General features: G+C 41.5%; 1 pseudogene; it reads left to right on the top strand.

Annotated features, from left to right (window-relative positions):
• Window positions 1–8,842: 8,842 nt before the first annotated feature.
• On the top strand, window positions 8,843–15,667 carry LOC117098910 (annotated as a pseudogene).
• Window positions 15,668–16,250: the final 583 nt, after the last annotated feature.

The following is a 16,250-nucleotide window of genomic DNA, read 5'->3' as shown; positions in this document are numbered from 1 at the left end:
TTTCCTTTTCTATATTCTCAAGGAGAATGCAGTCCTCAAACTAGGAGGTTTTTTTTTTTTTTTTTGAGACGGAGTCTCGTTCTGTCACCCAGGCTGGAACACAGTGGCGCCATCTTGGCCCACTGCAAGCTCCGCCTCCCGGGTTTATGCCATTCTCCTGCCTCAGCCTCCTGAGTAGCTGGGACTACAGACGCCCACCACCGTGCCTGGCTAGTTTTTTTTTTTTCGTATTTTTTAGTAGAGACGGGGTTTCACCGTGTTAGCCAGGATGGTCTCGATCTCCTGACCGCATGATCTGCCCGTCTCGGCCTCCCAAAGTGCTGGGATTACAGGCTTGAGCCACCGCGCCCGGCCACTAGGAGGTATTTTTAATCTTTGACTCTTTAAGTAAACTGGGCTGTACATTTATTTTGAGAAGTGAAAAAAAATTTGCTCATTGGCATTGGCATCCAGCTGAAATCAAGTTCAGTAATGCCCCAGGCTATTCAAAGCTTTCGTCCCTGTGACCTATTTGTGGGAAGATAGTGTATTAATAACTGTAATGTTATAGCAGCCTCCTGATAATATATTCTAATATTTTATTGGTTTGCTATCTCTGAAAGGACTGGGAACCCCCTGAATAATTCCACTGAGGCGGGATAATCTTAGAAAGTGTCTGAACAGCAGTGAGTCAACCAGAAAAAGCTTGTTTGGCACAATCCACAGGGAACCCCTCAGAGAGAAAACAAAGTCAAAAGTAGCAGAAAGGACTGAGTGGAAGAAGTGAAACCAGTGGAAGATTTAGCCAATTTCCATGGTAGATTTAAATCACTGGTTTAATGTTGGTTGAAGAGGTGTTCTTGGAGTTGCCTATATTACGTTGCTTCTCATTTCAGTGCTTAGTTTTTGAAACATCTATGTGTGTCTTTTCATGTATTGTTAGTTTCCTTTGGTCTTTTACTCCCTAGAATGAGAGTCTCAAGAGAGGCTATAGCAGAGGTCATAGCCCCTTCATATCTGATGCAGACTGCAAGTTTTCAGTCCCTTGCTGAAAGTTATGCCTTTATGCTACTTGCTTGCTTTTTTTAATTTTAATTTTAATTAATTTATTTTTTTGAGATGGAGTCTCACCGTGTCACCCAGGCTGGAGTGCAGTGGCACGATCTCGGCTCACTGCAAGCTCCGCCTCCCGGGTTCATGCCATTCTCCTGCCTCAGCCTCCCGAGTAGCTGGGACTACAGGTGCCCGCCACCACGTCCGGCTAATTTTTTTGTTTTTAGTAGAGAGGAGATTTCATTGTGTTAACCAAAATGGTCTCAATCTCCTAATCTAGTGATCCACCCACCTTGACCTCCCAAAGTGCTGGGATTACAGGCGTGAGCCACCGCACTCGGCCTATGCTACTTGTTTTCAATCCTGGCTATGCCCCGGTAGATTCTGCTGCAATTGGTCTTGGCTGGGCCTGGGAGTAGTGCTTTTTAAGAGCAGCACTGGTGATTCCAATAGGTAACCGGTGTTGAGAACCATGCCCTCTGTCTTTTTGGCTTGTTTGCTTTGAAAGACAAAAGAGCAAAGTTAGGGGAATATTTGCAGTGTAAGGTCTGTCTAAATCCCTTCAGGACACACATGCCCCTCTCTATACCCTATCCTCAACTAGGCACATTCATGAGGCAAAAATTCCCCTCATCATGGCCATGGGCATGAGGGAATGATGCTGGATCTTGACCTTAAAGAAACCATGCAGCTCTATGGGCATGAAGAAACCATGCCGCCTGATGGCCATGAGGAAACCATGCAGCATGATGGCCGTGAGGGAACCATGAGGCTCCATGGGCATGAGGAATCATGCAGCTCCATGGCCATAAGGGAATCATGCAGCTTCATGGCCATGAGGAGCCATGCAGCTTCATGTGCATGAGGCAGTATGCAGCTCCAAGGGCATGAGGAAACCATGCAACACCATGGGCATGAGGGAACCATGCAGCTCCATGGGCATGAGGACACCATGCGGCAGCATAGGCATGAGGGAACCGTGCAACTCTGTGTCCATAAGAGAACTATGTAGCTTCATAGGCATGAGGAAATTGAGCAGCTCCATGGGGATGTGGAAACCATGCAGCTCTATGTCCATGAGAAAACCATGCGGCTCCACGGGCATGAGGAAACCAAGCAGCACCATGTACATGAGGAACCATGCAGCATCATGACAATGAGGAATCCATGCAGCTCCATGGGCATAAGGGGACCATGTGGCACCATGGTTATGAGGAAACTATGCAGCACCATGGGCCTGAGGAAACCAGGCAACTCCATGGGCATAAGGAAATCATAGATCCATGGCTATAAGAACAGCAAGCAGCTGTGTGGCTAGAAGGAAATCACACAGTATCACGATAGTTGCTCACTGTTCACAACTTTTAGTCCATCTGGTAGTCTGAGTCTTTAGAAACTGCATATCCATTTCCTAGTTGAATTAACTTCTATTTCATGTCTTTTAAACTGGGTTCTTGCCTTTTGACTGGATTGGTAAGTTACTGGACCACCTAAGCCTTTTTCCTTATCAGAAACAGTGTCTTTCTTCCTCAGTATTGTGAAATGAGTGCAAATAACCTGAATGTATTAGTCCGTTTTTACACTGATGTAAAGAACTACCTAAGACTGGGTAATTGATAAAGGGAAGAGGTTTAATTGACTCCCAGTTCTGCACAGCTGGGGACGCCTCAGGAAACTTACAATCATGGTGGAAGGTGAAGGGGAAGCAAGGCACATCTTACATGATGCCGGGAGAGAGAGCGAGAGCATGAGGAAGTGCCACAGTTTAAAACCATCAGCTCTTATCAGAACTCATTCACTATCTTGAGAACAGCATGGGGGAAATGGCTTCCATGATCTAATCACCTCCCACCCTCAACATGTGGGGATGACAGTTCCAGATGAAATTTGGGTGGAGATACACAGCCAAATCATATCACTGTGCTTGCAGAAATGGCTTGAAAATCTCTTCTTCTATTCTCATCAACATACCTCTGACAGCATGATTTCTTTTTTTATGTTCTCATTGTAGAAAGAACTGCAATGTAGACTAGATAAGTTAACAGGGAATAGCCAGTTCGTTGGTATCATTAAAGAGTTTAAATATAGATGTACACAGTGGCTTAAAGAGTGCATATAGGGTTTTAATATAGAGAATATCTATTTCATAAGAACTAATGAGATGATATATGTGACTGTACCAAGCACAGTTCATGGAATCGAACAGGTGCTCAATGTGTTTGTGTTTCTTCATTTATTAACTCCTGTGCCAAGACTCTTGATGAGGGCTTCCAGCACAACATACTGGGAGTCCTTGACCATGTCACTGGTAAGAGTATGACCCATTTCATTGATAGTGGGTTACAATATTTTCTTTTATTTTCTAAGTAACTGAGAATACAGTGGTCTTATTAGCAGGAAGTTCAGAGTTTGTTCTGATCTTTGCTCACTCATGTAGGTAGTAAAAATTATTTAAACATATTTTTCTATTTATTAACAAACATTAAAAAGTATCTACTTCCATCAGTGAATGAATGGCTACACAAAATGCAGCCCATACAAACAATGGAATACTATTCATTCTTAAAAGTGAAGACAATTCTGATACATGCTACAACGCAGATAAGCCTTGAAAACATGATGCCAAGAGAAGTAAGTCAGATGCAAAAGGACAGATAATGTATGATTCCACTTATGGGAGGTATGATAGTAGGCAAATTCACAGAGACAGAAAGAATAGTGGTTACCAGGCATTGAGTGGAGGGGAAGAAGGAATTACAGGGAGTAGAGTTTCTGTTTGGGATGATGAAAAAGTTCTGGAAATGAATAATGTTGACAGTTGCACAAAATTGTGAATGTACTTAATACCATTGGATTGCATGCTTGAAATGGCAAATTTTATGTTAGGCATATTTTATCACCACCACTACCACCACCACACACACACACACACACACACACACACACACACATACACACACACACTGACTATATGCTGGAGGAGAGTAGTAACTACTGACTATATGCTGAAGGAAAGTAGTGGCTCTCTGGAAAATAAACAAAAGCCTTATCTGTAGCATTGGCTGATCTCTATGGTATAAATGCTTCCTCTGAGGCAGATTTCAAGCTATCAACACAATGACTCTGAACTTGGAGTTGGCAACAGAAGAGCAACATTGGCTCTTCTGAGTCAGTAGGAGCTGACTTCAGCCCACTCCTGCCTGGAAAATGAGAAATTTGGTATAACTTGACTTTTTCACTGCTTTCCCCACTTGCCACTTTTTATGGTACATTGGCATTTTAAATTAAGATTAGAAAATTATTATTTTTATGTTAAGTAATGTAATGATAATTTGAAATTTGTATTAAATTTTAATGTATATGTTAACTTTGGAGACTACATTTTACTGATCACCAGTTTTTTTGGTTCTTTTGTGTTTTTTTTTTGAGACACTCTGGCACCAGGCTGGAGTGCAGTGGTGTGATTACGGCTCACTGCAGCCTTGACCTCTTAGTCTGAAGCAATCCTCCCACCTCGGCCTCCTAAGTAGCTGGGACCACAGGTGTGAACCACCACACCCAGTTAATTTTTATTTTTTTGGAGAGATGGGGTCTCACTATGTTTCCCAGGCTGATAACTCCAGGGTTCAAGCAATCCTCCTAACTTGGACTCCCAAAGTGCTGGGATTACAGGTGTGAGCCGCCATACGCAGCCCCAGCTTGTTTCAGAGGGGTGCATTTGTCCCGGTTCTTCAGGTTTCTCCTTATTTGATTTGCTTTATTGCTTTACATGAATTTTTTTTCCTGTTTGATCATCTTACAGAGTGATGTCAATTTCTCTATTGGTAGTTGAAATGGGTCTGATGGAGGGAATGTGGATTTTGTTTATTTTGTTTATTTCAGGCACATAGAAAGAAGAAAGAGAAAAGGAAAAGGTTAGGTTGTCAGGAGCCTTTAACTTACCAATTAGTCTAGAGATCTCACATGCTAGCGGGTAAAGGCTGCGAAGTAGAACCAGAATTTATTTCCGTATTTGTTGAGGTAATCAGACTTCAACAAGGGCAGTGCCACTTTTTCTGGTGTGGTGGGGTTGTTCTTAAAATGGGGTAGTGATGGCAGTGCTCCTATACTTGGTCAGCATGGCAACATGAGCTGATTTCTTAGGTACATTTGTCCAACGCGTGAGAGAAGTCATGAGAACAGCTTAGTCTTCCCCTATCTAGTTTCCTTTGCATAATGGTTTGAAATACCTCGATGTTTCTTGGTTGAAGATGTCACACATTATTCTTACCTAAAATTTTGCTTTTACCTTTTAAATTGGCACTGGGAATGGGACATGACAAGATTTCTTTACCTGGAAATCTAAAAAACAAGGTCATAAACTAAATGTCTGGGGTCAGAGGTGGCAGTTCCATGCTGCTGAGAGCCTGATGTCTGTTTCTTACCAGCGCTGGCTTTTCCAACAGGCTAGTCCTTGCTCTTTCTGTATGGATCCTGTGTGGGGCTGTGTGGATCTCACTGTTGCATCAGTGTAACTGATACCACTTACTTCATTCATTTGGGGGTACAAATATGATCCTGTCACCTTAATATTGTCAAATTCATTGTTTAAGACCCCAGGTATCCTGGTAGGAAGATATCCAGTGTTTGCCTTAAGACCTCTGCCCCTACTTCAAAATTTCCAAGAACTCCAAAGCTTTACTCGGTCCAAATTTAGTGAATTATTTAAGGATTATTTCTCCTTCTATTAATAACACCATAATTAGAGGGAAGTGGGAAACCTGATCACTGCTTCGTATTAGCTCATGGCACTGCTGTTGAAACCGGGTCCTATAGATGCTGGTGTTTCCCTTTGCAATATGTTTAATGTTCAAGTTCCTGAGCAGACCACTGTGGAATCTCAAAGTTGGGCTCGAGATCATTATTCCCATAGTCCATACTTAAACATCTCCTAACAACACTGTGTTAGGATGGCTGAGTCCCAAGAGGCTTCTAGTAGCAGTATGCATTGTGCTGTTACCAGGCCTCCTGACTTCCAAGTCTGAGGCCTGTTGAGCCCTGGTCACTAGCCTAGATTATACCTTTCCACAGTTAATTTTATTCCAGAGGCCTTGCCTTTCTTTACTCTGGGGCTTTTTCTGGGCCACCCTGGTCTACCCTCATGGCTCTCCCATGAGAGAACAGGGTTTGGGGGATCAGGTCCTTCTCTCCTGCAATATACAATATACAGATTGGTCCACTTTCTTCAGCAGAACACGGGCTCTGCTTGCCAGTGGATATTGTGTGGGATCTGACTTGGCAAGGCACGAATATTCCTATTGTAATCTTCTGCCAGAGCAAAAGTCCATGCTCATTCTTCACAAGAGAGAACACTCAAGTGATTCTTTGAAGAAAAAATCATCTAGTTCAAGGTACTAGTCTGCCCTACCTATGTTGAAAAGCAGCTGGCAGAGACTGTTATTACAAAGGCAGATGTAACTCCTTTTCTGGTATTGTTTCATCTTTATGTTTATTCTGTGATATGAGAGAGCATGGCTAATGTGGGCATATGGAGTCACAGTATTAGAAAAGGCAAACAGGTAAGTGGTAGAGTCAGAATTTGATTCCATCTCCCTGACTCTGAGGCCAATGTCTATTCTGTCAATTGACAGTTGTTATTGGGTACCGCTGTGTGCCAGACACTGCACTTGGTAGGTGCTGGGGATACAAGGAGAAGACATGGTTCTAGAGAGGAAGTTAAACTGAAAGAAAGAAAATGTAAAGGTGTGAACAGAGCACTATGAGAGCACATGAGAGAGGGCACTTGACCGGGGTTTCCTGGAGAAGGAGATGTCCAAGCTGAGTCTTGAAGGAAAAATTGGGTAAAGCGAGTAAAGGAAAGGAAATAGGCTCCTTATAGTGAGATAAAGCAGCAAGTGCTGATTGCAGAGCTTCCTGGTTACCGTGATGTACTTTTTTATTAGGATAGAGAGCAGCTGCTGTGTAGAGGCTTTCTAAGTGTTTCTATTTATTTCTTCTTTCTTTTATTTGAAACACAGCTTTATTGAAGTATAACTGATATCCAGAAAGCTGCACATATTTGATGTATACAATTTAATAAATTTGTACATATGCATACACCTGTGAAACTATTACCACCATCAAGATAATAAACATATCCATGCCCTTTTTTTTTTTCATGGTAAGAATACTTAACCTGAGATCTACCCTCTTAACAAAATTAGGCACACAATACAGTATTGTTAACTATGGGCACCATGCTGTACATCTGCATAACTCTAGGACACATTCATCTTGCATGACTGAAGCTCTATACCCATTGAACAACAACTCCCCCTTTTTTACCCCTCTTCCAGCCCCCAACAGCCACCATTCTACTTTCTGCTTTTATGTGTTTGACAATTTTAGATACCTCAAATAAGTGGAATCATACAGTATTTCTTTATAAGGACATATTTATACCTACTGGAAACCAGTTTGTTGCAACTGATTACCATTTGAACTTATGGGACACATTGGTTTGTGTAAGATGAAAACAACAATTCTGAACCCATTATTGCCTGGTTTTCATTTCCATTCTTTTAAGTCCCATACAATCAAAGTTATAGTTATTCTAACTTTTTTGAGCAGTGTTTGTAAATGGACTGATGTTAGTTGAGTACGTGACATGTGTTTGGTTCTTTATATCAATGTTCTCATGATGTGTGTATTATTACCTTTGTTATAGACAGGAAAACTGAGGCTCAGACAGATTAAATATGCTGAAGGTTGCACAACTAAGTGTATTGGCTGGAGCAATAAGAGTGTCAGCTGGAATACAAACTCAGACCTAGCTGCTCATTCCAGGGCAATACCCAGAGCTCTCACTACCATCCTCTGTGTTGCTGGAAGTCTGAGTTGCTGACAGAGAACACTATTAATTATATGTGAGTGAAAATAGACCGAGGGGCATTAAGCAGGTGTGACCATAAAAACTGCTTCTGTTTCCGTGGATTTAATTATCTCCCACTATTGGCTTGAATTGGTTGTGAACGCACTGATAGAAGGTAATCAAAGAGCTGAATGAACCTGGCAGTTGTAAACGGAAGCACAGGATCCCTGTCAGGCTGGTACAGAAGTGAATGCATCCATTGTTTTTAATAGGTCAACTATTTGTCTCTTGTTCCCTAGGAGGCAATTGGAAGAGACATGCTGATAGCTCCCCTTGGGACATTAACCGGAATCATATTTGTAAAGTGAAGCTTAAGTTGGTCATTTTATTCCCAGTTCACAAAAATAGGAGGCGAATGGCAGTGGGAGCAAAGACACAATTTCTAGTTCATCAAAGATCACAAATTGTATTAGTGCAATATTTTCATTGTAGTTATTACTTTGTGGCATAGTGATACAAAATGTTCACTGTAGATAAATCTCTATTTTCTGGTGGTTTTAAGGCAAATCTTTTCTACTGTAATGATTTTTTTAATGACCAATGTGGACATTTCTCCTTGCCTAGTTTTCTGATTTCTCAGCAATATAATCCCATGATCCACATTTAGTTTGTACTTTCTAGGTGATCAACACAGCTGCTTTGTCTGCGGGTCGTGGATAGCCTCTTGAACTTCTGACCCATATGTTTTGAATGCCTTATGGTCATGACTTAATTTTGAAGATAACATTTGGCAAGTCAAAGGAAAAGAGTGAACTATCCCATATGTTCCTTTAATACTACTTCCCAAGGTTAAGAAAGAGAAACTGAAATATGCTAAGTCAGAAAAGAAATTTGTGGCAATGGAAACCAGTTTGGGATACGGCTATTCTGAAGGTTCAGAGATGTATTTATTTCCTGGAAGATCAAGTTGCAACTGTCAGTTAACCTATAAGGATCCCTATCAATAGAGGAGAGGAAGGAAGAGGAACAAGATAGGTTTTCAGTGCCTCGGTGCATTGTGCTATTCTCATCAACCATCACATTATGAATTTAATGAAGTTACTCAGATAACTATAAGTCAAATTAGAGTTCAGTGTGTTTTCAATGGAATTATCCAGTTTGATTATTGACATGTACAATATTTAATTAAATTTATTACCACTAATACAGTATAAATGAAATCTGGCTTGATTTTCAAAGCAACAGTTTTACCTAGGAATATGAATAGTAACTGGATATGGCAGTACTCAAAAAGAAACTTTTTTTCACAGATATCTCATTCTATGTCATAACAACATATATGACTGTTTAACTGGGCAACCATTTGTTTATCAAGCTATTATCATGTTCCTAGCACTGTGCTAGAGTCTGGGGTTCCTGTAACGAGTAAGAAAATCCCTTGCTTTCCAAAAAGCTCATAGTCTTTTTTATTGAAGTGTTGAATTATTTATCTTTAGTAAATCACATTTATCTTTAGTAAATCGAAATGTGTTTTAAGTGTGCTAACCCAGTCTCTGAATTAAAGTTCTGGTTAATAAATTATTTTGTAAAGAAAGAATTACTTTTGCCATAAGAAGAGCACTGTAAGTTTACTCTTTCTGTATCCAGTTTCTTAATGTAGGGCTTTATAGCTAGTGTAGCTGCTTCCTAAAACAGATGTTTCAAACAATGGAAGGGAAAGCCAGGTTTGTTGAGTCTTGGGTCTTCTGGCCACTTACCTCCCACTTTTCCCCAACTCAACCCTCTGCTTTTGTGGCACTTCCTGCATTGAGCTCATTCTTTGATAATTTGCTTGTTATGTCCCCTTCACCCAGAGTTTCTTCTTTTCTTTGATAATATAAACTTTTCATTGTTTTTTAGAGCTTAGCTTAACTCTTCTTCCTCCTTAAAGCTTTCCCTGCCCTCATCCAGAACTCTCTTTTTATTCATTAAATTCTAGGAGCAATGTCAGGGCAATTAGCACTTGGTCAGTTTCTAGTGTTTCAATAACATTAATAACAACAAACAGCAGTTTTCACTAAGTGCTTACTGAGTACCAATATTATAACCACCAGACATGCATGTACTATTATTATCTTTATTTTATAGATAAGAACATTGAAACCCAGAGGACTTTAGCAGCTTAAGAAAGGTCCCACAGTTGGCAAATGGTGGATCTGGGTAAGCTCAGACCATTAGATCCTAGAGCCTGAGCTGTTATCCATTGGCATTTCTGAATGTATGGTCTTCTGACCACGTGCATTAGAATCACCAACATGGATACTGTTAAAAATGCAGATTATTGGCCGGGCGCAGTGGCTCACGTCTGTAATCCCAGTACTTTGGGAGGCTGAGATGGTTAGGTCATGAGGTCAGGAGTTGGAGACCAGCCTGGCCAACATAGTGAAACCCCATCTTTACTAAAAATACAAAAAATTAGCCAGGCATGGTGGCTGGTGCCTGTAATCCCAGGTACTTGGGAGGCTGAGGAAGAAGAATCGCTTGAACTTGGGAGACAGAGGTTGCAGTGAGCCAAGATAGTGCCATTGCACTCCAGCCCGAGAGACAGTGCAAGACTCCATCTCAAAAAACAAACAAACAAACAAACAAACAAAAAAAAACAGATTACTGAAGCCACCCAGATCTACTGTCTTAGGAGCTATGAGTCTAGGTATAGAGCCTGGGAATCTGCATCTTTAACAAGCTTCCTGGGTAACTTTTACAAGCTATATTTTGAGAATCATTGCATATACTTTGCTGAGTTTTCATTTGTATATTTACCTTCCTAATCTGACTATAAACCTCTTGAGGGCAGAGATTATGCTATCTACATGCGACCTTCTAAATCCCCAAGTCTGCAATAGATGTTTAGATATTGACTACAAGCTTAGTCAATACTTGCTTTTTTTCTGATACAGGCAGCAAAATTAAATGTTTTCATACAACTATGGGAAAGATTCATATGATGGGACTTCCCATGAAAGCGTCTGGTAATAGCCAAAGGCCCCATGGTTAGGACCAACCTCACAAATTCTTCTTCTTATTCTGTCACTGGCTCAGTACATTTTCATTTCCTGCCTCAGTTTGCTTGCCTTTGAAGTTGGGGAGATTTTAATAATAAAGAAACAGAGGTATTGGTGGGAGCTGATGATTGTGATTAGAATATAGAATTTGAAAAGTGATAAGACTAACATCTCATTTTGATATTTAAGACATAAATGAAATTAGCTTATTATTGAAGTTAGGTCATACATGGCCCATTTCTAATTCACTGTGACAAGAGTTTCATATCAGTTCAATTGGATGTATGTTGAGGGGGTCACACAGAAGCTTTTCCCTACCATCTGATGGCTGTTGACAATTGCTGCGCCAGTCACTAGTGGCCTTGCATTATTCTGTGATAAAAGGATACTCACACCTTCCAGTCCAGCCTGCTAGTTTCAGATGAGCTGTATAATTTCCTCAGGTCAAGCCAGAATTTTAACCCAGATCTTAATATTCCAAATTCAGTGTTTTCCACTACCTCATCCTATTTCCTCTGCATGGCATGCTACTAAACATGAGTCAAAAAGCAGCCTAGGTCATGTGTGAATAAGGCTGGTAAGAGAAAAGAGAAGACTTACTTTGTACTCTCCTGACCTTTTTTTTTTTTTTGGCTAACCATTTTCTTTTTTTTTTTTTTTTTTGAGACGGAGTCTCGCTCTGTCACCCAGGCTGGAGTGCAGTGGCCGGATCTCAGCTCACTGCAAGCTCCGCCTCCTGGGTTTACGCCATTCTCCTGCCTCAGCCTCCCGAGTAGCTGGGACTACAGGCGCCCGCCACCTCGCCCGGCTAGTTTTTTGTATTTTTGAGTAGAGACGGGGTTTCACTGGGTTAGCCAGGATGGTCTCGATCTCCTGACCTCGTGATCCGCCCGTCTCGGCCTCCCAAAGTGCTGGGATTACAGGCTTGAGCTACCGCGCCCAGCCTGGCTAACCAATTTCTTATGCAGCATCAGCTCCTGAAGGACAGCTGACAGCGTATTAGCCATTTACATCTTATCCATTTACAATCAGAATTATGGCAATCCAAATCTTTACTTTTAAGATGAATACTAACTGTATCACTAGGCAATTGTTACCATGAAACCCTAGCAATTGGCTAATGTTCAATGAATAATTTAAACTTTGTGGAACCTTGTGGGTTACTGTCCTGCCTAAGTGTGTTATTACTTCTTATCAATATTTTGTTTAAGGAAACAGTTTTGGAAGCAACAACAAACAAAAAATATAAGCATCACCTACTTATCACACACTATTGAGGATGGAAAACATACAATATTTATTTGGAGATCCGATGGACTGGGGATGAGTTGTCAACAGAGACAGCACCTGTGAATGTGTCCTTTGTCTTTCTAGAAAAGTCATTTGTTAGGAATTTATTTAAATAAATTTTATTGTGTTTATTTATAAATTGTATATATTTATATATAGTGTGTATATATATATATAGTAGTAAGATGATTACTATAATGAAATAAATTAACATAGCCATCATCCCTCACATAGTTACCCATTTTTCCCCTCTGTGGCAAGAGCCTCTGTAATATATACATTTAGCAAAAATCCTAAATACCATACATTGTTATTAACCATAATCTGCATGTTGTACATGTATCTTTTAGGGCTTTGCCATGACATATTACCTGTCTGTTACCTGCCTGTAAATAAGTTTTTGATTGCCCTGACAGGAGAAGGTTAAACATTGTAAACATTGTAAAAATGTTTAACCTTCTCCTCAAACATTGTAAAAAATATGTCATTAGATAATTTCTTAAGGAAATACTCCAAAAAGCTTCTCTTCTCCTTAGAGACATCTGAGGATGGGTTAGTCACTGTAAATGGGGCGTTGAAGCCCATCCAAATGAAAGATGAATTCTGCTGCCTCATTCTTTTAATGGCCTCCTGCCCAAAATAAAACTAGCCAGCAAGCAGTATTTATCTTAGTGATGCTGCCATTTCATATCACAAAGTGACCATATAGTCTCATAAACATAGTCCAAAAGTGCTGACTTTTAAAGGCAGTTGAATTTTTTTTACTTGTTACTGTTTTATAGCTTTGCATAAAATGCTAATGCCATGACATTTGTAGAACTATTAAATCATTTTAATGAAAGAGTAACAGTTATACAACTAATTCATTTTAGTGCATTTCACTTGCAGAATCCTTTAGTAGTTGATTGTAATGGGAAGAAGCAATTTTTTTTTGTGGCTCCATAATTTTATGCTCACATGGAACCAAATCCCATTATTTTGGTGTAGTTTATACCCAAGTCTAATGGAGCAAATCCATTGACAGAATTTGTTGTCCCAAAGCTAGGCCCATTTGCCTGATGGCCCCCACTTAATGTGATCTATAGTCTAGCCAAGCCAAGTCTGCTTCTCTGGAAAAATATGGCTTTCTGTTTCCCTTTTAAGTGTTTAGGGGTAAATATATGGTCATGCATTTTCAGCTACTGAAAAATGAGCTCAATCGCCATAACACCAAGTCAAGGAAAACATCTGGGCTTTAAAAATTATCTTTGATCATATAACAAGACAGCTGGGATTGATTATTATCCTGGTCCCACATTTCCTCGTTAATGGCCATCCCACTCAGTATATGCTGTCATGCCAGGGCCTCTGTGGAAGAGAATGGCCAAAAAGCCCTGGAAACATTAAGCCCTGTGAGCAGTGGAAATAGATTTACATTTCTAAACAGATCCTTTGTTAAAGATCACCAGTGCATAGATTTGCAGCTTTCTTCTAGAGTAAAATCATTCTCTGCTTCTCTACTCCTGGCCCCCATGTTTTCAGACAAAGCTTCCATTAATAGATAATTCTTTCTGAAACAAAAATTTCTTTTAAGGAATTGCATTCCCTGTTGTCCTCAAATGCTTAGGTTACCCAGAGAGTTGACTTCATTGTCAGCATACTTTTACCCCCTTACAAACATATGTATTCCCTTTAACATTTTTTCTCCTTACAAACATGTATTATTCCTCTTAAAATATGTATATTCTTGTGAAATATGAATTCAGTTTGTTTACCCTTACTGCAAATTTTTCTTTACTTCTGAATTTCTTCTGAACCAGTAGTCTTATTATTATTCTACCATGAGTTTAAGGGTTTTGCTGCTAAAATGTTCATATCTTTTTCTTCACTCAGGCTTCTCTTGAGCATAGATGTAAAATATTGCAAAGATGTGAAAACTAGAATGTTTTCCCTCCAGGCGAACTGATTATCAAACTTAGTGTCTTGAACAACAGCACTCTTCTGCACTTTATCTAGCTTTGATCATTTTAGAATGGAATTTTCTTCTAAAACAATGTCCGTACAGTATCACTCCAAATATATAGCAGTGAAATTAATGCCTTTTTGATTCACATGATATTATCGACTGGAAGAAACACATCCATTTAGATTCTCACCAGCAGCCTCGTTTACTTTATTCCATTATTTGCAATGAAAGGGTTAGAATTTCTGTTTGTATCTATGTAGGTGATACATTAAATATGTACAGTTTTAAGAATATTTTTCAGCCAGCTCATCAGAATACCAATTTTGTCAGTTAAAATAGCATGTATTTCTGACCAAGACCACGTCTGCCCCATAAGCACAGAATCCCGCCTTTGCTGCTCCACCGCCCAGTCCACACCCGCTGCCAGCTCACCATGGATGATGGTAACGCCCCACAGGCATGTGCAAGGCCGGCTTTGCAGGTGATGATATCCCCCGGGCCATCTTCCCCTCCATCGTGGGACACCCCAGTCACCAGGATGTAATGGCGGGCATGGGTCAGATGGATCTCTATGTGGGGCGACGAAGCCCAGAGCAAGAGAGGCATTCTGACCCTGAAGTACCCCATCGAGAGCACAGCATTGTCACCAACTGGGACCACATGGAGAAGATCTGGCATCACACCTTCTGCAATGAGCTGGGTGTGGCTCCTGAGGAGCACCCTGTGCTGCTGAAGGAGGCCCCCATGAACCCCAAGGACAACCGCAAGAAGATGAGCAAGTAATGTTTGAGACCTACAACACCCCAGCCATATACGTGGCCATCCAGGCCTTGTGGTCCTTGTGCGCCTCTGGCCGTACACTGGCATCATGATGGACTCTGTGGACGGGGTCACCCACCCTGTGCCCATCTACAAGGGGTACTCCCTCCCCCATGCCATCCTGCATCTGGACCTGGCTGGCCAGGACCTGACTGACTACCTCATGACGATCCTCATGGAGCTGGGCTACAGCTTCACCACCAGGGCAGAGCAGGAGATTGCGTGCGACACCAAGGAGAAGCTGTGCTACATCACCCTAGACTTTGAGCGGGAGATGGCCATGGGGGCCTCCAGCTCCTCCCTGGAGAAGATCTACCAGCTGCCCCACTGCCAGGTCATTACCGTCGGCAACGAGCATTTCCGCTGCCCCAAGGTGTTCTTCCAGGCTTCCTTCCTGGGCATGGAATCCTGTGGCATTCACGAAACTACCTTCAACTCCATCATGAAGTGTGACGTGGACATCCATAAAGACCTGTATGCCAACACAGTGCTGTCTGGTGGTACCACCATGTACCCTGGCAACCCTGACAGGATGCAGAAAGAGATCACTGCCCTGGCGCCCAGCCCAATAAAGATCAGGATCATTGCTCCTCCCGAGCTCAAATACTCTGTGTGGATCGGCTGCATCCTGGCCTCGCTGTCCACCTTCCAACAGATCAGATATGGACCAGCAAGCAGGGGCATGACTAGCCAGCCCCTCCATCCTCCAAATGCTTCCAGGCGGACTGTTAGTTGCGTTACACCCTTTCTGGATAAAACCTAACTTGTGCAGAGAACAAGATGAGATTGGCATGGCTTTATTTATTTATTTATTTATTTATTGGCTTGACTCATTTAAAAACTGGAACGGTGAAGATGACAGCAGTCTGTTGGAGGGAGCATCCTCCAAAGTTCTACAGCGTGGCTGAGGACTTTGATTGTACATTGTTCTTGTTCTTTTTTTTAATAACGTGAGATGCACTGTGGTAGGAAGGCCCTTGCCCTCCTAAAAGCCACCCCACTTCTCTCTAAGGAGAATGGCCCCATCCTCTCCTGAGTCCACACAGGGGAGGGGATAGCATTGCTTTTATGTAAATTATGTAATGCAAAAAAAATTTTTTTGTTTTGAGATGGAGGCTCGCTCTGTCGCCCATGCTGGAGCGCAGTGGTGCGATCTCAGCTCGCTGCAAGTTCCGCCTCCTGGGTTCACGCTATTCTCCCGCGTTCACGCCATTCTCCCGCCTCAGCCTCCCTAGTAGCTGGGACTACAGGAGTCCGCCACCACACCTGGCGG

The sequence above is a fragment of the Trachypithecus francoisi genome, unplaced genomic scaffold (genome assembly GCF_009764315.1).
Source record: "Trachypithecus francoisi isolate TF-2019V2 unplaced genomic scaffold, Tfra_2.0 Lachesis_group16, whole genome shotgun sequence".
NCBI classification, from domain to species: Eukaryota; Metazoa; Chordata; class Mammalia; order Primates; family Cercopithecidae; genus Trachypithecus; species Trachypithecus francoisi.
The sequence above is the reverse complement of the archived record's forward strand: the minus strand, read 5'-3'. Positions and strand labels throughout refer to the sequence as shown.